Below are 23,390 nucleotides of genomic sequence, written 5' to 3' on the forward strand. Positions count from 1 at the left end.
GCATTTGTAATTGCTCAGGTGTGTTTAATTGCCTCCGTAATGCAGGTATAAGATAAGAGAGCTCTCAGCACCTAGTCCTTTCCTCCAGTCTTTCCATCACCTTTGGAAACTTTTATTGCTGTTTATCAACACGAGGACCAAAGTTGTGCCAATGAAAGTTAAAGAAACCATTATGAGACTGAGAAACATGAATAAAACTGTTCGAGACATCAGCCAAACCTTAGGCTTACCAAAATCAACTGTTTGGAACATCATTAAAAAGAAAGAGAGCACTGGTGAGCTTACTAATCGCAAAGGGACTAGCAGGTCAAGGAAGACCTCCACAGAAGAATTCTTTCTTTAATAAAGAGAAATCCCCAAACACCTGTCCGACAGATCAGAAACACACTTCAGGAATCAGGTGTGGATTTGTCAATGACCACTGTCCGCAGAAGACTTAATGAACAGAAATACAGAGCCTGCACTGCAAGATGCAAACCACTGGTTAGCTGCAAAAATAAGATGGCCAGGTGACAGTTTGCCAAGAAGTACTTAAAAGAGCAACCACAGTTCTGGAAAAAGGTCTTGTGGACAGATGAGACGAAGATTAACATATCAGAGTGATGGCAAGAGCAAAGTATGGAGGAGAAAAGGAACTGCCCAAGATCCAAAGCATACCACCTTATTTGTGAAACATGGTGTTATGGCCTGGGCATGTATGGCTGCTGAAGGTACTGGCTCACTTATCTTCATTGATGATATAACTGCTGATAGTAGTAGCATAAAGAAAACTGAAGGGGACTTGCCCCCAAAACAAGCATAAGCTAAAGATGGCTGCAATACAGGCCTGGCAGAGCATCCCAGAGAAGACACCCAGCAACTGGTGATGTCCATGAATCGCAGACTTCAAGCAGTCATTGCACGCAAAGGATATGCAACAAAATACTAAACATGACTACTTTAATTTACATGACATTGCTGTGTCCCAAACATTACGGTGCCCTGAAATGGGGGGGGGACTATGTATAAACACCACTGTAATTTCTACATGGTGACACCAAAATGTGTAAAGATGACATTTATTAAAATCTGACAATGTGCACTTTAACCACATGTGATTTTTTTCTATTACAAATCTCAAATTGTGGAGTACAGAGGCAAATAAATAAATGATGGGTCTTTGTCCCAAAAAATTATGGAGGGCACTGTATATGTGTGTGTATATATATATTATATATAAAAATGGACTGGACGTTAATGAAGATTTTATATGTATATATATATATATATCTCCAACTACAAAGGTCCTATTGCAGATCCCTGCGGAACGCCACTGGTCACAGACCTCCAGCCTAAGTTTACAGATGACACAGGACCGCAGGTTTTTTGTTCTGTGAGGAAGTCTGTCAAAGCTAAAGAAATGGGAGGAGAAATGGTGGAGAGCTTAATCTGAGTAAATGTGAGATGTTGCACTTTGGGAGGTCAAATGAAAAGGAAAAATGTACAATGAATGTCAAACCTTCACCAGCATTGATGTACAGAGGGATCCTGGGCTCCAACCCTGTAACCTGCTGAAAATGTCAACATAAGAAGATAGAATGGTAAGGAAGGTAAGTTTGTCTTCATTGGTCGGGAAGTTGAGTATAAGCGTCAGTAAGTCAAGATGTAGCTTTAAAGGATGTTGGTCAGGCTACATCTGGAGTATTGTGTGGCCTTCTGGTTGCCCCATTGCAGGAAGGATGTGCCAGCTTTGGAACGGGTGCAGAGGAAGTTGACCAGAATGATGCCTGATTAGGGGGACAACTGCTACAAGGAGAAGTTTGACAGACTTGGATTGTTTTCTCTGGAAGACCAGAGATTGAGGGGAGATCTGATAGAAGTATACAACATTATGAGAGGCATAGATAAGCAAGAGACAGTCGGAACATTTTCCCTGGATAAAAATATCAAATACTAGAGGCCATAGTTTTAAGGTGAGAGGGGCAAAGTTTAAAGGATATGTGTGTGGTAAGTTTTTTACACAGATGCTGGTGAGTACCGGGAAGGAACACGATGCATGGGGTGGTGGTGAAGGCAGACACAATAGTGCCATTTAGGAGACTTTTGGATAGGCACATGCATTTGCATGGAATGTAGGAATATGGATTATGTGCAGGCAGGTAAGAGTGGCCTTGGCAGTAGGTGTGGCACAGGCACTTTGGGCCAAAGCACCTGCTTCTGTGCTGTACTGTACTATGTTCTAAGTTGTAGCCAATCCATCTCTGCAAGCACGCAGCAGCACACCAGCAGATGCAGTTTGAGATTTGATTTTAAAAATAAATGGATTTATGGAAATGATGTGCAAGCTGGTCAGATTTCTGCCAGGTGGTTGATTAGTGAAGGGGCCGCTGAGGATGAGGATGCAAGTTTGATGGTGTTGTGGACACTGGAGAGCTGCCTCCTCTCATTCCTCATAGTGTCTGCCTGATGAGGTGAAGCATCCACACATTCGTGCCTCATCACCATTCTAGTTGAGAGGCCTGACCAATGTGTGGGGGACTGTGGAAGTGGTTAGATATGCATGTGTAGAGGGTGTTTTGAGTTTGGGTCCATGGGTGGCTGAGTAAACATCAATATGGACGATCAGCCATGATCACAATGAATGGCGGTGCTGGCTCGAAGGGCCAAATGGCCTCCTCCTGCACTTATTTTCTATGTTTCTACAAAGAGTAGTATTTAATAATCCTGAAGAGTCCACCTTGACCTTTTCTCCCAAGGTCGGGTCATTTGTTTCTTTCGTTGCTCCATTGTTCCTGCAATGTCTCTCCCTGGGGCCAGGGCTTCAGACAGCTCCTGCCTAGCAGTTGTGCCGGTCCCTGATACACAATACCCTCTCCTGACAGTATTTCATTACAGAACGTTACACGTCTCTAAGAAACATGGTGCTGTCATCTTCCTCCCCTCCATTGCAGCCGCTGCTGTGCGTTGTTGCTACTGGCAGTGTGCCTTCAAGGGCTGCGTTGCTCTGGTTCAGCAGAGCACATTGCTGGCAATGGAGTTCAGAGTGTTCCTGTCAGCGTGCTGCTGGGATTGATTTGCTGCACCCTGGTGCCAAAGCCATGATAGGACTGTTCCACTCCTGTTTGCAGACAACATTGTGATCCAGTTCAACACTGGCAATCACACAAATGGAGGAAAACAGTTTCTACGTACTGGAACATCAACAGCATAGTCTTTTCCCATGTCACAAGTTATGTAATCTTGCCACCATTGCTGTTTCCTGCTTGTCCTTAGCCTCTGACTGAAGCTTGTTTGAAGTGTTGACATCCTGTTCAGTCCCAATCCAGCCCCGTGCAAGGACCGTCCATTTCCACTCCACTCCGGCACTGAAACTTTGTCCAAGCCATCTGCACTTGGCCTCCTGTTCACCACCTGCCTTTATTTCAGCTCTTCAGAATTTTACCTGTCAAGGCAGCGCAGCGGTAGAGTTGCTGCCTCACAGCGCCAGAGATCTGGGATCGATCCTGACTACAGGTGCTGTCTGTGTGGAGTTTGCCCAGTCTCCTGTGACCGCGTGGGCTTTCTCCAGGTGCTCCTATTTCCTCCCACGATCCAACGGCATACAGGTTGCAGGTTAATTGGCTACAGTAAGTTAAAACATTGTCCCAGTGTGTAGGACAGTGCTAGTGTACGGGATGATCACATCTGGAGTATTGTGTACAGTTTTGGTCTCCTAATTTGAGGAAGGACTACCTTGTAACTGAGGCAGTAGGTTCATGAGATTGATCACTGGGATGGCGGGACTGACACATGAGGAAAGGTTGAAAAGACTAGGCTTGTATTCACTAGAGTTTAGAAGGATGAGAGGGGATCTTATAGAAACATATAAAATTATAAAAGGACTGGACAAGCTAGATGCAGGAAAAATGTTCCCAATATTGGGCGAGTCCAGAACCAGGGGCCACAGTCTTAGAATAAAGGGGAGGCCGTTTAAAACTGAGGTGAGAAAAAACCTTTTCACCCAGAGAGTTGTGAATTTGTGGAATTCTCTGCCACAGAGGGCAGTGGAAGCCAAATCACTTGATGGATTTATGAGAAAGTTCATAGGGGCTAGTGGAATCAAGGGATATGGGGAGAAGGCAGGCATGGATTATTGATTGGGGACGATCAGCCATGATCACAATGAATGGCGGTGCTGGCTCGAAGGGCCGAATGGCCTCCTCCTACACCTATTTTCTATGTTTCTATGTTTCTATGATCGCTGATCGGCAAGTTGGCGGTGGGCCGAAGGGCCTGTTTCTGCACTGTATCTCTAAAGTCTAAAGTAAAGTCTTAAGTCCTCCTTTCCCATCATTCCAACTTCTTTTAACCTACTTTACTTCCTTGTACCCCAGTGCCACAGGTTTAAAATTCACATTTTCCTTTTTAACAGTCTTCACTACTTTGATTTTCCTTGCATCTGCAACTTCATACTGTTTTTTGACCAGATTTTCCCTCCAATCCCATCCCCCTCAAAATGACATAACTTCTCATTACCTTCAGCAGCCTGATTCCACACCCTGGAGTATCTTCTGAAAACCCTCTGCTGCAGTATGGTCCCCTCAAAGTCTGCTTACTTTCAAGAAGTTCTCTTTCTCTCTCTGGATCAGGAAGACCCCTGACCCCAAATGTCATGTGTCCATTTCCCTCCACAGATGCTGCCTGACCCACTGGGATCCTCCAGTACTTTGTTCTTTTACTCAAGGTATTGTGTGCCAGGGACCAGGATATCTGCCAGTCTAGAGGTGGCTACAGGCTCTTGGGCCTCCATTCAATCACCTCATCATCTGCTTCTTTGCTATTTTGTATTGCTTTTACAGAAATGCACAGAGTGCTGTAAGAATGAGAGTTGTTGATGTAAACTGCTGATGCAGTGCAGAAACAATTGCGCTGTCCAAAAAAAATGGTCTTCAGAGTTACTGTCACCTTACTTGTGCTACTGCCTATGTGCAGTTTTCCCCTTGGTATTCCAAAAATTATCAGATCATTGTTTGAAGAATATCTAAAATATATAGGGAGAAAATTAGATATTCATCTGTTTAAAATCAGGCCCTTTAGATGCTTCATTCTAAAGCCAAAGATTATTCACTGAATATATATTTTACATTTATTTTCTATGTTGTAGGTGAAGACTTTATTCAGAGGTGTCACTACAATGTATTAATGTTTGCTTTGCACATTTTGTTGCTTTCACAGGCACGGTGGCACAGTGGTAGAGTCGCTGCCTTACAGCGCTTGCAGCGCCGGAGACCCGGGTTCGATCCCAACTACGGGTGCTGTCTGTACGAAGTTTGTCCGTTCCCCCAGTGACCACTTGGGTTTCTCCAAGATCTTCGGTTTCCTCCCACACTCCAAAGACGTACAGGTTTGTGGGTTAATTGGCTTGGTATAAATATAAATTGTCCCTAGTGTGTGTAGGATAGTGTAAGTGTGCGAGGATCGCTGGTTGGCACGGACTCGGTGGGCCGAAGGGCCTGTTTTGGCGCTACATCTCTAAAACTAAACGAAAACGAAAACATTTGAAGCTCCTTTTGTATAAATTTACTTCTGGAATCCAAAAAGTATTCATAAATTTAATGTACAGCATAATTATAACTGTCTTTTGTATGAGAACGTGAAGTTTTATCTTGTGCGAGTAAATTTTTCATTCTCTACTCTTCAATTATTTTTGCTAATCTGGAATTTAAAAGGAAAATTTAAATTCCTTTTTAAAATATAAAGGAATTTATGGCCAAAAAGGTAAGAGACTGTTCAAAGAGAGGATCAAGATGGGCGGCACGGTGGCGCAGCGGTAGAGTTGCTGCTTCACAGCGAATGCAGCGCCAGAGATTCAGGTTCGATCCTGACTACGGGTGCTGCACTGTAAGGAGTTTGTACGTTCTCCCCGTGACCTGCGTGGGTTTTCTCCGAGATCTTCGGTTTCCTCCCACACTCCAAAGACGTACAGGTATGTAGGTTAATTGGCTGGGTAAATGTAAATGTAAAAATTGTCCCTAGTGGGTGTAGGATAGTGTTAATGTACGGGGATCACTGGGCGGCACGGACTTGGAGGGCCGAAAAGGCCTGTTTCCGGCTGTATATATATGATATGATGATGATATGAAGATGGCTGTCTTTTGATGTTGCAGAGACATTTCCTAACTGTTTCTCCATCAGTGATTCAGGTTGTGAAGGGAAGAACTGCAGATGCTAGTTTAAATCGAAGGTAGACACAAAAAGCTGGAGTAACTCAGCGGGACAGGAAGCATCTCTGGAGAGAAGGAATGGGTGACGTTTCGGGTCGAGACCCTTATTCAGACTGATCAGATGTCTGAAGAAGGGTCTCGACCCGAAATGTCACCCATTCCTTCTCTCCAGAGATACTGCCTGTCCTAACGATTAGGGTTGGCCTGATCGATTGGGAATCCATCTGGAAATTATAATCCTAACGATAGAAGAATTTATAATATATGAACAATATAGGGATTGTCCTCTTCACTGAAGATGTTGACAATGAATCAATTCTTGAAATTTCATTGTGTGCAATTTTTTCGAACTCTCCCCAAGAAAGTGAAAGTGAAAGATCCCAATGAAAGGTAAGTTGGAGTTATGATTTACCCCTTTCATCATTTACTCTGTAAATAAATATTTACAATGTATTTAGGGTATTCCCATGTTTTTGCTATAACTTCATTAACTGGTTTGTGTCTTTGATTTACAATTTACATTTTTACATTGATGAAAAATACAGGCCACACTCCACCCATGGGAATAGCATTTTGTCCAAATGTTTCAATTTACAAAATTGCATTCAATTATGTTTTCGAGATCACAAACCTTTTGTACATCAAGGTTTGGTTGTAATTAATAAAACTTGTAATAAATGATGGCATGTCTGTTGCTGAAGTGATTTAGAAATATTTGTAAGTACATTAAAAGAAAGGGGTATTTACACACTAGGGGACAATTTACAATTTTACCAAGCCAATTAACATATAAATCTGCACGTCTTTGGAGTGTGGGAGGAAACCGGAGCTCCTGAAGAAAACCCACGCAGTCACGGGGAGAGTGTACAAACTTTTTTACAGACAGCACCGTAGTCAGGATCAAACCCGGATCTCTGGCGTTGTAAGGCAGCAACTGCACCACCCATTGGACAGAGCAATCATCCCACTGCAGTGAATGTGAAGAAATGTCACTTATCCATGTCTGCCAGAGATGTTGCCTGACTGCCGAGTTACTCCAGCATTTTGTGTTTTTTTAAATAAGCCAGCATCTGCAGTTCCTTGTGTCTACACCGCATCTGCTCAATCGGGTGCAGTGGGAGATACAAAGTGGGCTGCCAGCCGAGGACTGATTTTCATCAATCTGTAAACATAGGATTGAAAACAGCTGGTAACAATAAACTAGAACCATGCCCTGATCGCAGTTGCAGATGAACAGAAGTCAGATACTAACCTTGAATCATGCTGCCAGAGAAGGAAGCCATTCACGACATTCACCCTGTGCCAAAGACTGATCCCAGCCAGCTCCAGCCTCCAGCCCTTCCCATGTGCCGATCTAATCCCTTGATCAGCTCTCTCTCCGCCCTTACAGATACTGAGTTGAGGGCCATAACTATTCTCTGCATTAGATAACATCCTCACGTTCCCCATTCCCCATTCCCCCTTCCCCCTTCCCCCAGCTCCCCCCCCCCCCCCCCCAATATTGTTGGCCCTTCACTTTAAATCTGTATCTCCGAGTCTTTGGGAACTGCCTCTCTCTATCTACACTATCGCCATTATTTATAGTCTTGCATTCAATTGGTTAAATCTCCTCCTGACCTTCTTTGCTCGTAGAAGAACATGTCATGGACCGCCAGTCTCACCTTGCAGCTGAAATCCAACCTCCCTGGAACCATTACAGTAAATCATTCCTGAATGGACTCTGGGGCCTTCACATTCTTCCTAAATTCTGGTTCTCAGAACTGAATGCATTCCTCTAACTGCAGCCTCAACATTGTTTTGTAAAGGTGCAAACCCAACACACTTTATTCAGCTCAGGATCCCGTGTGATCTATTCACTCGTGCAGCCTTAGGACTGTGTCACTACTTCTGTTCCATTCTATCGTCAAAATGTACGCTTCATACCTTGATCAAATCGAAGGTATTTATTCACAAAATGCTGGAGTAACTCAGCAGGTCAGGCAGCATCTCGGGAGAGAAGGAATGGGTGACGTTTCGGGTCGAGACCCTTCTTCAGACTGATGTCAGGGGGGGCGGGACAAAGGAAGGATATAGGTGAAGACAGGAAGATAGAGGGAGATCTGGGAAGGAGGAGGGGAAGAGAGGGACAGAGGAACTATCTAAAGTTGGAGAAGTCAATGTTCGTACCACTGGGCTGCAAGCTGCCCAGGCGAAATATGAGGTGCTGTTCCTCCAATTTCCGGTGGGCCTCACTATGGCACTGGAGGAGGCCCATGACAGAAAGGTCAGACTGGGAATGGGAGGGGGAGTTGAAGTGCTCGGCCACCGGGAGACCAGTTTGGCCAACGCGGACCGAGCGCAGGTGTTGAGCGAAGCGATCGCCGAGCCTGCGCTTGGTTTCGCCGATGTAAATAAGTTGACATCTGGAACAGTGGATGCAATAGATGAGGTTGGAGGTGGTGCAGGTGAACCTCTGTCTCACCTGGAAAGACTGTTTGGGTCCTTGGATGGAGTTGAGGGGGAAGGTAAAGGGACAGGTGTTGCATCTCGTGCGGTTGCAGGGGAAAGTGCCCGGGGATGGGGTGGTTTGGGTAGGAAGGGATGAGTGGACCAGGGAGTTACGGAGGGAAATCCGTAATGCAGAAAGGGGAGGGGATGGGAAGATATGGCCAGTGGTGGGGTCCCGTTGTAGGCAATGGAAATGTTGGCGGATGATTTGTTGGATCCGCTGGCTGGTGGGGTGGAAGGTGAGAACGAGGGGGATCCTGTCCTTGTTGCGAGTGGGAGGATGGGGAGCAAGAGTGGAGCTGCGGGATGTAGAAGAGACCCTAGTGAGAGCCTCATCTATAATGGAAGAGGGGAAGCCCCGTTTCCTGAAGAATGAAGACATCTCTGACGCCCTAGTGTGAAACACCTCATCCCGGGCGCAGATGCGGCGTAGACGGAGGAATTGGGAGTAGGGGATAGACTTTTTGCAGGAGACCGGGTGGGAAAAAGTGTAGTCCAGATAGCTGTGCGAGTCATATTTCATAATTGATATTTCATATTTCATACCTCATATTTCGCCTGGGCAGCTTGCAGCCCAGTGGTATGAACATCAACTTCTCCCACTTTAGATAGTTCCTCTGTCCCTCTCTTCCCCTCCTCTTTCTCAGATCTCCCTCTATCTTCCTGTCTCCACCTATATCCTTCCTTTGTCCCGCCCCCCTGACATCAGTCTGAAGAAGGGTCTCGACCCGAAACGTCACCCTTCATTCCTTCTCTCTGAGATGCTGCCTGACCTGCTGAGTTACTCCAGCATTTTGTGAATAAATACCTTCGATTTGTACCAGCATCTGCAGTTATTGTCTTATAATACCCTGATCAAACTTCATCTGCCATTTGTCTGCCTATTCAACCGGACTATCGAGCATCCTGCAGACTGCCTTCTTTACTCTCCACCGTGCCTCAAACCACGTGATGTTGACAGCCCGTGATATTTTATTCTCCATGCTCACGTACAAGATATTAAAATGTCTCCAAAAACCCAGTGAACTCTGGGCAAAAGCACTCGTTGAAAAACACGTTGTGTGATTCTGTGCTTTCTGTGCTTAAGTCGGTTTCTTTCTTGTTTCTTGGCATTTTGTATTCCATGTTCAATTTTACTGACAAGGTTTCCGTTCTAGACTTTCCATACCACCCAGCATTCATGCTGATCCCCCACAAACCTTTCCAGATGCTTTAATTTTAAAGAATCAATCAGCTTATTCAAATATAATTTGTCTTCAACAAACTCATCCTATCTTCTCTCTATTAACCCAAATATCTTCAGGTACCCATCGATGTTTTCCCTAATTATGTTTTGTAAGAGTTTCCCCACCACCTTGGATAAAATGACCAGCCTGCAGTTGCTAGGCATACCCTTGCCAGGTTGTCATTGCCTTGTTCTGCTCTTCTGGCACCTCCCCTCTATTCAGGAAAGGTTGGGAGGTGAGGGGATGAGACTGTGATCAGTCAGTAAAAATGTTGTCTCACTGCTCGAGTGATGCAGGTTCGATCTGGATCTGGAAAATGAGACCAAACGCAGGCTCGGCGATCGTTTCGCTCAACACCTTCGCTCAGTCCGCCTTAACCAACCTGATCTCCCGGTGGCTCAGCACTTTAACTCCCCCTCCCACTCCCAGTCTGACCTTTCGGTCATGGGCCTCCTCCAGTGCCATAGTGAGGCCCACCGCAAATTGGAGGAACAGCAACTCATATTTCGCTTGGGCAGTTTACAGCCCAGCGGTATGAACATTGATTTCTCTAACTTTAGATAGTTCCTCTGTCCCTTTCTTCCCCTCCCCCTTCCCAGTTCTCCCACTGTCTTCTTGTCTCCACCTATATCCTTCCTTTGTCCCGCCCCCCTGACATCAGTCTGAAGAAGGGTCTCGACCCGAAACGTCACCCATTCCTTCTCTCCAGAGATGCTGCCTGACCTGCTGAGTTACTCCAGCATTTTTGTGATACCAGATTCATAGGTTAATCCGCCCTAGTCTGGAGAGAGTTGATGGGAATATGGAGTGAATAAATAGTAGCCCTCGTGTGAATTTATGGCTGATAGCATGAACTCAGTGGGCTGAAGGGCCTGTTTCCATGCTGTGTGAGTCTGACTCTATATTCGTTAGTATTCCTGCAGTTTCCATCCCACCTCTTCAGTAACCAAGGATGCATCTCAAACAGACAAAATCAAGGAAGAGGCTTTTAAAAAATTTATGACCACTGAGACCAATAGGAAAATTACATGCAAAAACAGGATTTAATGAGAAACAACTGGAATAAAAGGCATAGATAATTAGTAATTGATGTGACTAACTCCAGTAAGTCAACAGCTGCCACCCTCCCACTTTGTGGTCAAGTTAAACCATTAGCAAAGTACTGGTGATAGTGATCTTCTCTGAAAATGTGGATTTAATTCTCTGAGTTACAAAACTACAGCGAAAACAAAATCAAAAGCCTCACCTGGAGTTTTGATATTTTTAAATCACACCAGACTAAGCTTTCCTTCAATTCGAGTGAAATACAGAGCTAAGCCTACGGACTTTTGGCAAACAGAGCAATGCACTTACTTTGAAAATGAGAGCCAAGACAACTGTTTGATGGAGAAATGGAAAGGCTTGCTTGGGAAAGTGAAATCATGCCAAGTGTTTATTTGGAAAATGGGAACCAAGTCAAGACACTGAGAACGAGCTAAATTTTCATCTGAGGAATTTTACCTCGCACGGAATGATTGCGAGAATAGAGACCAATCTACATATGATATGAATTCATGGAGACAAAAGACGTCGAGTTAAGGACTTGTTTGGAAAACAGAGACCATGCTCCATGTGCTCCTAGATGGAGCTTCTTGTACTGATCCAAGTTTTCACATTCAAAGACTCGTTCAGTGTCACCAGATGAGCCCAAGACTCTTTAATCAACCCCTATCATACAAGCTATTTTATGGACGCCCCTTTATATTAATGACCTGTACTTAAACTGTAAAATCTATACGTAATTATAAAGTGAAATAGAGGAGGGATCAGAGTGAGGAATACAAAATTATGAGAATACCATGAGAGGCATAGATAGTAAGAAACTTGTACCTATAATAGAGATGTCCCCAAAATGAGAGAGCATAGATTTAAGGCCAGGAGTAAGAGGTTTAGAGGGGACCTGAAGGAAAGTTTGATCACACAAAGGCTGGTTGGAATTTGAAACCCACTGCTGGAGAAGGTGATGGAGGCAGAGACCCACACAGTTAGAAAGTGTCTAGAATCGCCAAGTCAGACACTAGACAATAGACAATAGGTGCAGGAGGAGGCCATTCGGCCCTTCAAGCCAGCACCGCCATTCAATGTGATCATGGCTGATCATTCTCAATCAGTACCCTGTTCTTGCCTTCTCCCCATACCCCCTGACTCTGCTATCCTTAAGAGCTCTATCTAGCTCTCTCTTGAATGCATTCAGAGAATTGGCCTCCACTGCCTTCTGAGGCAGAGAATTCCACAGATTTACAACTCTCTGACTGAAAAAGCTTTTCCTCATCTCCATTCTAAATGGCCTACCCCTTATTCTTAAACTGTGGCCCCTGCTTCTGGACTCCCCCAACATTGGGAACATGTTTCCTGCCTCTAACGTGTCCAACCCCTTAATAATCTTATACGTTTTGATAAGATCCCCCCTCATCCTTCTAAATTCCAGTGTATACAAGCCTAGTCGATCCAGTCTTTCAACATATGACAGTCCCGCCATTCCGGGAATTAACCTAGTAAACCTACGCTGCACGCCCTCAATAGCAAGAATATCCTTCCTCAAATTTGGAGACCAAAACTGCACACAGTACTCCAGAGAAGGCTACAGAGCAAGTACTGGTAAATGGGACACGTACAAATGCGTGTTTGATGATGGGTGTTTGATGATGGTTTGATGATGGGTGATGATGATGATGCGTGTTTGACACGGTGGGCTGAAAGTCCGTGCTGTATGATAATAACTCTGTAAAGTGCACTTAAATCCAAGTGTTCCGTCAAATCCCGCTGAAATGCAAACCATCGTTGAAACATGTTTGCCGATCCATTAAATGATTTGGTGCTGCTTTTCCAGCGGTGCTTCAGGAAACGTGCATTTACCCGGAGCTGAGACCACTTCTTCCCACAGGCCATCAGGACTGTCAACTTTTATAACCCCAGAGACTAAATTTTTGTCTACACTATAGTAACTTATTAACTTTATTTATATGCTGTAACTGTAATTCTTTTTTGTGCACAATCCGCAGGCATTGCCACTTTCATTTCACTGCACATCGTGTATGTGTATGTGACAAATAAATTTGACTTGACTTGACTTGCGACCATTTTAGCGCCACATCATGCCATAATGCAACGATATCTTCCACTAGTGACCGTTTGACAATTATACAAACGAGCTGCTCGGTTTCAACCCCTTTCAAAGAGTCGATCACATTACAACACAACTCCAGTGGACTGCTGCAGAACCTGACATGATCGCCACACGCACTCGCTCCGAGCTCCTCTTTAAAACGAAGGTTCTTGCCGATTGTTGACAACTGCTGAGTGTATCGACGATCACAAATCATTTGGGAGCGTCAGGCCAGGTACTAGAGGCACCTCAGACATGGTTGGATCCCTGACCAAGTATCCATTGCTGAAGATCTTCCCCACATAAACCTCTCTGAGGAGCATCATCTCCACAAGGCTGTGTGGACTGAGCTGGACAGCTTTGCCCACGAAAGTCGAAGCCGCTGGCCTCTTGGTGTGCTGGAAACAAGTTACTGACTGAGTCCGTCCGAGTGGCTTAGAGACACAGCGCGGAAACAGGCCCTTCGGCCCACCGGGTCCGTGCGGACGTCTTGCCGGATCCGCACTGTACCAGCCAGGGACTCGAACTTCCCAGATTTTACTTTTGGTTCCTTTGGAGTTTGTTGTTGGATTTTATTAGCTTTGTGCAAAGTTGGACAGTTTCAGATATTAAAAATTCCCAGCCGAGAGATGTTACAACGTTGCCCCCATACGCACAGCTGAAACAAAATAACAACATGACACACTTACAGTCATGTCGATATTAACGTTGATCCAGTGGACCAGATTGATTCAGTTTTGCCTTACGATTTCCACTGGTTTAAAAATATAGTAAAATTACAATTTTTAAAAAAAAAGAATGCACTTAAACTAATTTATTAGATATAAATTAGTCAAAAACATTAGGTGAAGCAAATGAAATCTTTTCAGGATTGGACTCCCTCGAGTGATCCTGGCGTCCTTGTGCGTGCAGAGAGCAGGAAGGCCGAGCTCAGACTGGCAGATGTAACTAGCAGCACATTGCCCGTGTGGCAGTGTAGGGGCTGGGGCACACGGGCATTGGCCCGAACCCACACATCCATTAAAAACTGGCACCTTTTTCCTTTCAAAATGCCACCACCAAAATCACAAATAATTAAAAATATTTATATTGCAATTAAAGATAGACGTCTTCATAGAAATCCCAGAACTGTGTTTGAAGTGCAGGTGTCCATATTCAGAAAATTCACTGCAGTGAATTCTGGCATTAAAACAGAAAATGCTGAAAACCAACTCAGCAGCTCAGGAGCATCTATTCGGGAGAGAAACAAAGTTGATACATTTTTGTTCATGGATCCTTTGCCTGACTCTCTCTCTCTCTCTCTCTCTCTCTCTTCTCTCTCTCTCTCTCTCTCTCTCTCTCTCTCTCTCTCTCTCTCTCTCTCTCTCTCTCTCTCTCTCTCTCTCTCTCTCTCTCTCTCTCTCTCTCTCTCTCTCTCTCCTCTCTCTCTCTCTCTCTCCTCTCTCTCTCTCTCTCTCTCTCTCTCTCTCTCTCTCTCTCTCTCTCTCTCTCTCTCTCTCCTCTCTCTCCCTCCCTCCCTCCCCCTCTCCCTCCCTCCCCTCTCCCTCCCCCTCCTCTCCCCCACTCCCTCCCCCCTCCCTCCCCCTCCCTCCCCCCCCCCTCCCTCCCCCCTCTCCCCCTCCCTCCCCCCTCTCCCCCTCTCTCCCCCTCTCTCCCCCTCTCCCCCTCTCTCCCCCCCTCTCCCCCTCTCCCCCCTCTCCCCCTCCTCTCCCCCCTCTCCCCCTCTCTCCCCCCTCTCTCCCCCTCTCCCCCCTCTCCCCCTCTCTCCCCCCTCTCCCCCCTCTCCCCCTCTCTCCCCCCTCTCTCCCCCCTCTCCCCCCCTCTCCCCCTCTCTCCCCCTCTCTCCCCCCTCTCTCCCCCTCTCCCCCTCTCTTCCCCTCCCCCTCATTTTTCCTGCATCTAGCTTGTTCAGTCCTTTTATAATTATGTATGTTTCTATAAGATCCTCTCTCATCCTTCTAAACTCCAGTGAATACAAGCCTAGTCTTTTCAATCTTTCCTCATATGACAGTCCCGCCATGCCCAGGGATCAATCTCGTGAACCTACGCTGCACTGCCTCAATTACAAGGATGTCCTTCCTCAAATTAGGAGATCAAAACTGTACACAATATTCCAGATGTGTTCTTACCAGGGCCCTATACAACTGCAGAAGAACCTCTTTATTCCTATACTGAAATCCTCTTGTTATGAAGGCCAACATTCCATTAGCTTTCTTCACTGCCTGCTGTACCTGCACACCAACTTTCAGTGACTGGTGTACAAGGACACCCAGGTCTCGCTACACCTCCCCCTTACCTAACCTAACTCCATTGAGATAATAATCTGCCTCCTTGTTTTTGCCGCCAAAGTGGACAACCTCACATGTATCTATATTATACTGCATCTGCCACGCATCTGCCCACTCACTCAACCTGTCCAGGTCACCCTGCAACCTCCTAACATCCTCTTCACAGTTCACACTGCCACCCAGCTTTGTGTCATCTGCAAACTTGCTTGTGTTGCTTCTAATTCCATCTGTGAACATGCATCCCTACAAACTTGTGGTAAATCCACTTCAACCCACAGTTGTGCACAACTGTGCACAACGTCTCACATCAGCCCAGAGCTTTCTGCATGTGTTGGGAACCTCTCTACACAAGGATGCTACACCACAGTCAGAGTCTTGTTCATTCTTGCTGGCAAAGATCAACAAGGACACTCACCACTGGCACTTTCATTGCAGAGAAAGTTAGTTTTTAATTACTTGTTATACTTAAAAGGTACTACAAATAGTTTTCAAACCCTTGTGTGCCGGTGAGCTGGCATTAATGTCAGAATTGGAGCCACTTTGCCACGAGGAGCTCTTTGCCAGTGACCGAGCATTAGGGTGTTGCTGGAACTCCACTGTCTCACAGCTATGACCCCCAGTGCTGTCTGTGTGGAGTTTTCACATTTCCCTGGGGGCTCATGGGTTTCCTCCAGGTGCTCCGGTCCCCCCCCCCCCCCCCCCCACCCCTCCCCGACACATTTCAAAGCGAGGCAGGTTGGTAGGTTAATGGGCTGCTGTAAATTGCCCCTATCGTGCAGGATTTGTATTTGGGGGTAGTTGATGGAAATGTCGGTGAATAATATGGGATACAGGATAATATCGGCCACGTGAGTGCCGGAGGTCAGACCTCCCGTCTGAAGATGGGTCTCGACCTGAAACGTCACCTATTACTTTTCTCCAGAGATGCTGCCTGACCTGCTGAGTTACTCACAACATTTGTGTCTGTCACTGAAGAGGGACCATTGGGACTGCATTGAACACTGTGACTTTGACGGCGTCCTGTATGTGGCGACTCTGTGCATACTGTTGATACCACCGGGTGGCGCCAGCAATGGCTGCCTCGCCAACAGTCCTGGCTGCCTCTTCCTTCTTTGTTGTTTGATTGTATGTGTTAAATGTATGTTTAGTGTTCTTTAGCTTGTTTTATATGGGGTGGGTTGGGGAAACTTTTTTTTAAATCCGTTACCTCGACAGAGATGCGATTTTTTTTCCATATCGTATCTCCGTCCGCTCTGTGGCCTAACTTCGTGGAGCTGGCGGCCTCTGCTGGAGCCCGACTTCGGGAGCTCTAAACCGCGGGAGCCTGCGGGACTTTCACATCGGCGGAGCTTGACCGTTCCTTTGCCAGGGATCGACCTCCGAGCTCAACCGTGGGAGCCTGTGGACTTTAACATCGTGGAGCACAATCGCCCCCGGCGCGGGATAGTTCGACTGCCCCGACTACGGGAGAATAAAGAGGGAAGAAGCTTGAACTTTATTGCCTTCCATCACAGTGAGGAACGTGGGGAATCGGCTGGGGTGGATGTTTATGTTAACTTTTATGTAGTTGTGTGCCTCGTTGCTTTTTTAGTGTGGCTGTATGGTAATTCAAATTTCACTGTACCTTAATTGGTACACGTGACAATAAAAGACCTTGACCTTGGACCATGAAACTTTGTGTATGGAACGCCGAACAACGGGTTTCCACTGTGACATGTTACATGTGATAATAAAGTATCATTCTTTTATTCAGGATTTGTTTGTAAATGGGTGACTGATGGACAGCACAAACTCAGTGGGCTGAAGGGCCTGCGTCTGTGCTGTGTTTCGAGGACCCTTATCATCGCTGCCAGCAGCGCTCACAGCTGGCTGAGTAACAACTGGACTCTCACCATGTCCTGTTCAGGTACAGGTTTCCTGGCCGAGACGCACTTGTGCAGTTACACACCCATCACATGCGGAGATCACCAGCCCACTCCGCACATTATTGGCACGGGAGAGCCTGCTCACACCCTCAACACAACCCTGGAGATGCAAATGAATATCTGCACACACTTGTTTTCTCAAATGTATTTATTGAGGCTGGATGACAGACAATGAAAACTCCTGGACAGGTTTTAGACAAATGATTCAAGATGCATTATAAAAAATACTGGTAGAAAACATTGGAAGATTTACAGGTGTGATTTGCTGAGCCTTCTGTAGGCCGCAGGTGAGAGCGAGAATCTTGGTTCCACAAAACTGGAAGCTTGGACAAAGGCACATTCCGCCATTCCTGCCCCAACGTTTAATATAGAGACTTGTTGATAATAATGATCCCATGCATGCTTGAATCTTTATAACTATTCTTCCTTACAAACATACCATGCTAAAAGTTCTCCAAAGTAGAAAACATCATCTTTACAAAATAGATACTGATCAACAGTTTTAATGACAGTACTAAAGTGCTGAAGTATACAAGGTAAAGTTAACAAGCAGTGAAGCGAATACAAAGGTTGAAACAATCAAATCCTGTGTGTATTGGTTAGTCACTGATTTGTCGTACACACTAGGTGAGCCACAGCAGAGTTGCTGAGAACCTGGTATACCTCAGAACCGCGGCACCTTGCTGTAGTCCTCTTGCTCCACATTCTTACACAGACACATCGATAGAACCATCCCCAGCACCTGCAAACACAGGAGGTATTCATTTTAACAAGAGAAATGCTGCATTTCTATGGCTGCTCGTTTAACTTCTCCAGGGGTTTCATACAATTTTTAAAAATTCAGTCGCAGTAACTTAATTGGGTAAATGTAATGGTTATCATACACATCGTGCACAAGGGCAACATGTCCAATGCACTTCCCGTCAGCATCTGCCTAATGAAATCTTGTTGGTGATATCAATGAAAAATGATTATGTAATTATTATAGTAACCGGTTATGTAATTCACTAATGTCAGACCCATTCTTCTAACAGGTTTGGTAATAATCCCATAACAGACCAGCACCTGAAACAGGATAGCTGATGGTCCCAATGTAACAACAACTGACAGGGCGACCTTGTCTTTGGATGTTGTGGGGTGGAAAGGGCGGGCGGACCCTTCAGGAAGGGTAAGCTTTGACAGGGGAACAGTTGCTCCTGCTGTGACTACAAGGATCTATTGATGGAGCAGTTGTAGTGACTGATGGACTGAGACTCCAGGATCCGGGCGGTCGTGAAACAGGTTTAAGTGGCATTGGATGAAGAGAGTATGCTGGTGGGTACATCGGTGTTCCCCGACCCTCCTCTCACCTTCCCACGACCCCACTACCCCCCTCACCCTCACCACACGACTCCTCTCCCCTCTCCTCGACCCCCCTGTTTAACACACTAACGGGAATTTCCATTGCTGGTAGGTGCTGTGCCCATGCCAGCCACTGCCCGTGTGTGATGGTCGCAGGCACTCACGTGTGTGATGGTTGCAGGCCCTCACGTGTGTGATGGTCACAGGCGCTCACGTGTGTGATGGTCACAGGCCCTCACGTGTGTGATGGTCGCAGGCCCTCACGTGTGTGATGGTCACAGGCCCTCACGGGTGTGATGGTCACAGCCGCTGGGGGAAGTAGCTCTGGCATTTCCCAGCCCCCACATGGGACTTCGAGTGACAGGGTAATGCAGAACACATGTCTGTAAACTCCCTTCCTCGGCTGATTTTAATAAAACAACCCACATCAGAGGGACCTGTGCGTGTCTCGTTAGCGTGTTTATCTGTGCAATCTGCTCACTGGTGTAGGGGGTAGGATTGCCTGAGGGGGGGGGGGGGGGAGGGGAGGGGAGGGGAGGGGAAGGGGGTAGGGGAGGGGGCCTGCTGCCTACCTCGATCACCGCCACTCCAATGCCACACGCCAAAGATGAGGCCGATGTTGCTGTACAGCCACGTCTCCACATTGGTAACACAGCCCTAGGGGCAAACACAGGGGGTAAAGCTGGTACTGGAGGTGGCATTAGTCACCCCTCACTCACCCACTGCCCCTCCCCCACCCCCCATTCCCCACCCCCATCCCCAGAGCCCCTGGAATTAGCCCCAGAGGTGGGCCACCAGGTACCAACACAAGACCCTCCCTCCACCAGGGCCTTGGGCTCATGGCTGCTGCAGTTCATCCACCGGCCCTCTCTGGCAGCACCTCCCACACCGGGGCAAGGGTTGGGTTTGGGGGGGGGTCCTGGCAGGGTGGTCTGGGGGAGAGGGGTGGTCCAGGAGGAGGTGATTCAGGCAGGATGGTCTGGAAGGTGTGGCCTGGGAGGAGGGGGGGGCGTTAGTCCTGGAGGGGTGGTCCCGGCAGGGTGGTCCAGGAGGAGATGGTGTCTGGGAGGGGGGGGTTGGGTTAGTCAGGGTGGTCCTGCGGTGTGGTCTGGGACGAGATGGTGTCCGAGAGAGGGGGGGGGGGGGGGGTGGGCTAGTCAGGGTGGGTCCCGGCAGGGTGGGTCCGCTCCATTCACCCACTTGCCCCCCACCTTTGCTCCGTCCCTGGTCCCACAGTGTCGGGGAGCACCGCTCTGTCCACAGGCCACGCTGGGCTGAGATTGAATCCTGTCCTTCGGTCGGTACTCCCCCACACACCACTCGATGTCTCCCCCCCCCACCCCCGGTCGGGGACCCCAGGTCTCGGTGCGTGCCAGCCCCTTGCTGTCCCCCGAGCCCATGCCGGGAGGAGAGGAGTATCCTCACTCACACTGTTGTACGGAGTCACCCCTCACAGAATCCCGTCTCGGGCATGGTGTCATTCTCCCTCCTCTGGTGGCTGGAGCAGGGGTAGATTGGCACCGAGCTGTTCTTTATAATCAGGTTGTCTGTCCAGTTGGAAGGACCTGTCCAGCCACAGCACTTCAGCTAAGGGTGAGAAACACAACGGGTGAAGCAATGACCAATGCCCCTTGGCCTTGGCCTGGCCTGGGGACAGTTCACCAGCAACTCCTTGGAGGAGTGGAGCAAGGATTAAAGTCAGCACACAGCAGAGGTTATAAATTGCAGCAACAACGCGTGGGCAAAGGATTACAAATCTCCTTACAGCAGACGGTTAAAATGGCAACACTGGGGATATTTCAATAGCAAGTCAGTGTGGGGTTGAGGAAGGAACTGAAGATGCTGGTTTACACTGAAGATAGACACAAAATGCTGGAGTAGACTCAGCGGGACAGGCAGCATCCCCGGAGAGAAGGAATGGGTGATGTTGTTGATCGAACGCCTTCTTCAGACTCTCCGTCTGAAGTTGCTCCAACATTTTGTATCTATCCTTGGGGCTAATATGTCTCTATCTTCCCTAGGTCTGCTCTCTATTCCAGGCCAGACACCCACCCCCTCCCACCCGCACACATCCCTCTGGGCATATTGTGGCTTGCACCTCGACACAGCGTTAGGAAGGAGATGAGGAGGAATTTCTTTAGTCAGAGGGCAGTGAATCTGTGGAATTCATTGCCACAGACGGCTGTGGAGGCCAAGTCAATGGATATTTTTACAGTATAGATAGATTCTTGATTAGTATGGGTGTCGGGGGTTATGGAGAGAAGGCAGGAGAATGAGGTTGAGGGCGGAGAGATAGATCAGCCATGATTGAATGGCGGAGTAGACTTGATGGGGCTGAATGGCCTAATTCTGCTCCTATCACTTATGACCTTATGAACATGAATGTCAGATAGCCAGACATTCCTGTTTGTGATATTTCTATTTGTTTCAGAATTCCAGCCACTGCAGCGTTTTGTACCTCGTGGTTCCAGCACTCCTGTCCTCTCCATCCACCCCCTCTCATCGCCCTCATGTACGCCTCCCATCAGCGGAGGATCAGAGCGTTCACCTGCTTCTCTATGAGGCTCTGGGCTGGTGTGTGGGTGGTTTTGCCCCGGCCCCAGCCTGTGCAGGTCCTCTCCCACTCACCTTCCTCTGGATGTAGTCCCACGTGGCCCCAAAGCTTTTCTCCTGGGCTCTCTGGAGAGTCGTAGTTCACTATCATCTGATGAATCGCTTCAGCGATTTCAGCCTTCAGCTGGTGACAAAAAGCAGAGGTTTCAGTGGGAGCGCCGGCATTAACCCTGTCCAGTGTTTAACCCTGTCCAGCCCACGTTTAACCCCCCTGCCCAGCCCACGTTTAACCCCCCTGCCCAGCCCGCGTTTAACCCTGTCCAACCCGCGTTTAACCCTGTCCAGCCCGCGTTTAACCCTCCCTAGCCCGCGTTTAAACCCCCCTGCCCAGCCCGCGTTTAACCCTGTCCAGCCCGCGATTAACCCTGACCAGCCCGTGTTTAACCCCCCCGACCAGCCCGCGTTTAACCCTGTCCAGCCTGCGTTTAACCTTCCTATCCAGCCTGCGTTTAACCCTGACCAGCCCGTGTTTAACCCTGCCCAGCCCTTAACCCTCCCCAGCCCCCGTTTAAACCCTGTCCAGCCCGCGCTTAACCCTGTCCAGCCCGCGTTTAACCCTGTCCAGCCCTCGTTTAACCCTGTCCAGCCCGCGTTTAACCCTGTCCAGCCCGCGTTTAACCCTGTCCAGCCCATGTTTAACCCTGACCAGCCCTTAACCCTCCCCAGCCCGTGTTTAACCCTGTCCAGCCGCGTTTAACCCTGTCCAGCCCACGTTTAACCCTGTCCTGTGCGTTTAACCCTGTCCAGCCCACGTTTAAACCCTGTCCTGTGCGTTTAACCCTGTCCAGCCCACGTTTAACCCTGTCCTGTGCGTTTAAACCCTGTCCTGTGCGTTTAACCCTGTCCAGCTCGCTTTTAACTCTGTCCAGCCTGTGTTTAACCCTCCTGTCCAGCCCATGTTGGGTGAGGGAGGGTGGAGGGACGGTGGAGGGAGGGTGGAGGGAGGGTGGAGGGAGGAAGGTAAGGTGGAGGGAGGGTGGGAGGGAGGGGTGGAGGGAGGGTGGAGGGTAAGGTGGAGGGAGGAGGGTAAGGTGGAGGGAGGGTGGAGGGTAAGGGTGGAGGGAGGAGGGTAAGGTGGAGGGAGGGTGGAGGGTAAGGTGGAGGAGTGAGTAATGGGACAGTCCTCCCCCATTTAGGAGCTGTGCTGTCCCTGTAGGGGTGACCCGGGGCAGCAGGTGGTGAAGAGGGTGGTGGAGCTGAGGGGCAGTATTGGGGGTGAACAACACGCAGGATACCCTGACTGACCCCCCACGATCCTCCCTCATCCTGAGGGAAGTGCCAGCCGATCCGATGGGAGGGAGATTCTTGAATCGGGGCTGGTGAAGAAGGGCAGAGTGAGGGGTGAGACTGGGCACCAGATGGCAGCAGCACTGGTGAGCTCAGCGACATTGAAACCACAGTGGATGCCTCCCTTCAGCTGAGCAGGAGACAGAACAGCAGACAGGAAGTGGAGAGACTGCATTTCCACTCTGGGAGTTTGCTGAAGGACCAACAGATGGAGAAAGGCTGTTGTAAAAGTAACGATCTTTCCAGCGAGCTGCCTGGACCCAGCTCTGCTGAGAATGTGTGCTTGGCTCCCGCTTCCAAAAGTTGGGGACGGGCCAGGCCGCTGTGCTGGCAGCACCTTCCCTCCCCTCCCCTCTCTCCCCTTCCCTCCCCTGTCCCCCCTGACCAACCCTCCCCTCTCCCCCCCTGCCCTCCCCCTCTCTCCCCCTCCCCTCCCCCTCCCCGTCCATCCCCTCCCCTCTCTCCCCCCTGCCCTCCCCTGCCCTCCCCCCTCCCTCCCCCTCCCCTCCCCTCTCTCCCCCTCCCTCCCCCTCCCCGTCCATCCCTCCCCTCTCTCCCCCCTGCCCTCCCCCTGCCCTCCCCCTGCCCTCCCCCTCCCCTCCCCCTCCCTCCCCTCTCTCCCCCTCCCTCCCCTCCCCCGTCCCTCCCCTCCCCTTTCTCCCCCCTGCCCTCCCCCTCCCTCCCCTCTCCCCCCTGCCCTCCCCTCCCCTCCCCCGTCCCTCCCTCTCTCCCCCCCCTGCCCTCCCCCTCCCCTCCCCTCCCCCTCCCCTCCCCCCCCTGCCCTCCCCTCCCCCTCCCCCGTCCCTCCCCTCCCCTCTCCCCCCCTGCCCTCCCTCTCTCTCCTACATACATCCCTGTTCAGCCAACTTCAGTGGGGAGAGAGGGGGGGAGAGAGT

The 23,390-nt window shown here is 48.7% G+C and overlaps 1 pseudogene across 1 annotated transcript; it reads right to left on the reverse strand.

Moving 5' to 3' along the window:
* Positions 1-17,389: 17,389 nt before the first annotated feature.
* LOC144602463 (CD82 antigen-like) lies at positions 17,390-22,669 on the reverse strand (annotated as a pseudogene). The gene is made up of 5 exons (XR_013548446.1): positions 22,563-22,669; positions 21,223-21,377; positions 20,024-20,181; positions 19,167-19,251; positions 17,390-17,995 (listed from the first exon to the last, which is right to left on the reverse strand). The product of XR_013548446.1 is annotated as a CD82 antigen-like (transcript).
* Between the last annotated feature and the right edge of the window lie 721 nt (positions 22,670-23,390).

The sequence above is a fragment of the Rhinoraja longicauda genome, chromosome 18 (genome assembly GCF_053455715.1).
Source record: "Rhinoraja longicauda isolate Sanriku21f chromosome 18, sRhiLon1.1, whole genome shotgun sequence".
NCBI lineage: Eukaryota > Metazoa > Chordata > Chondrichthyes > Rajiformes > Arhynchobatidae > Rhinoraja > Rhinoraja longicauda.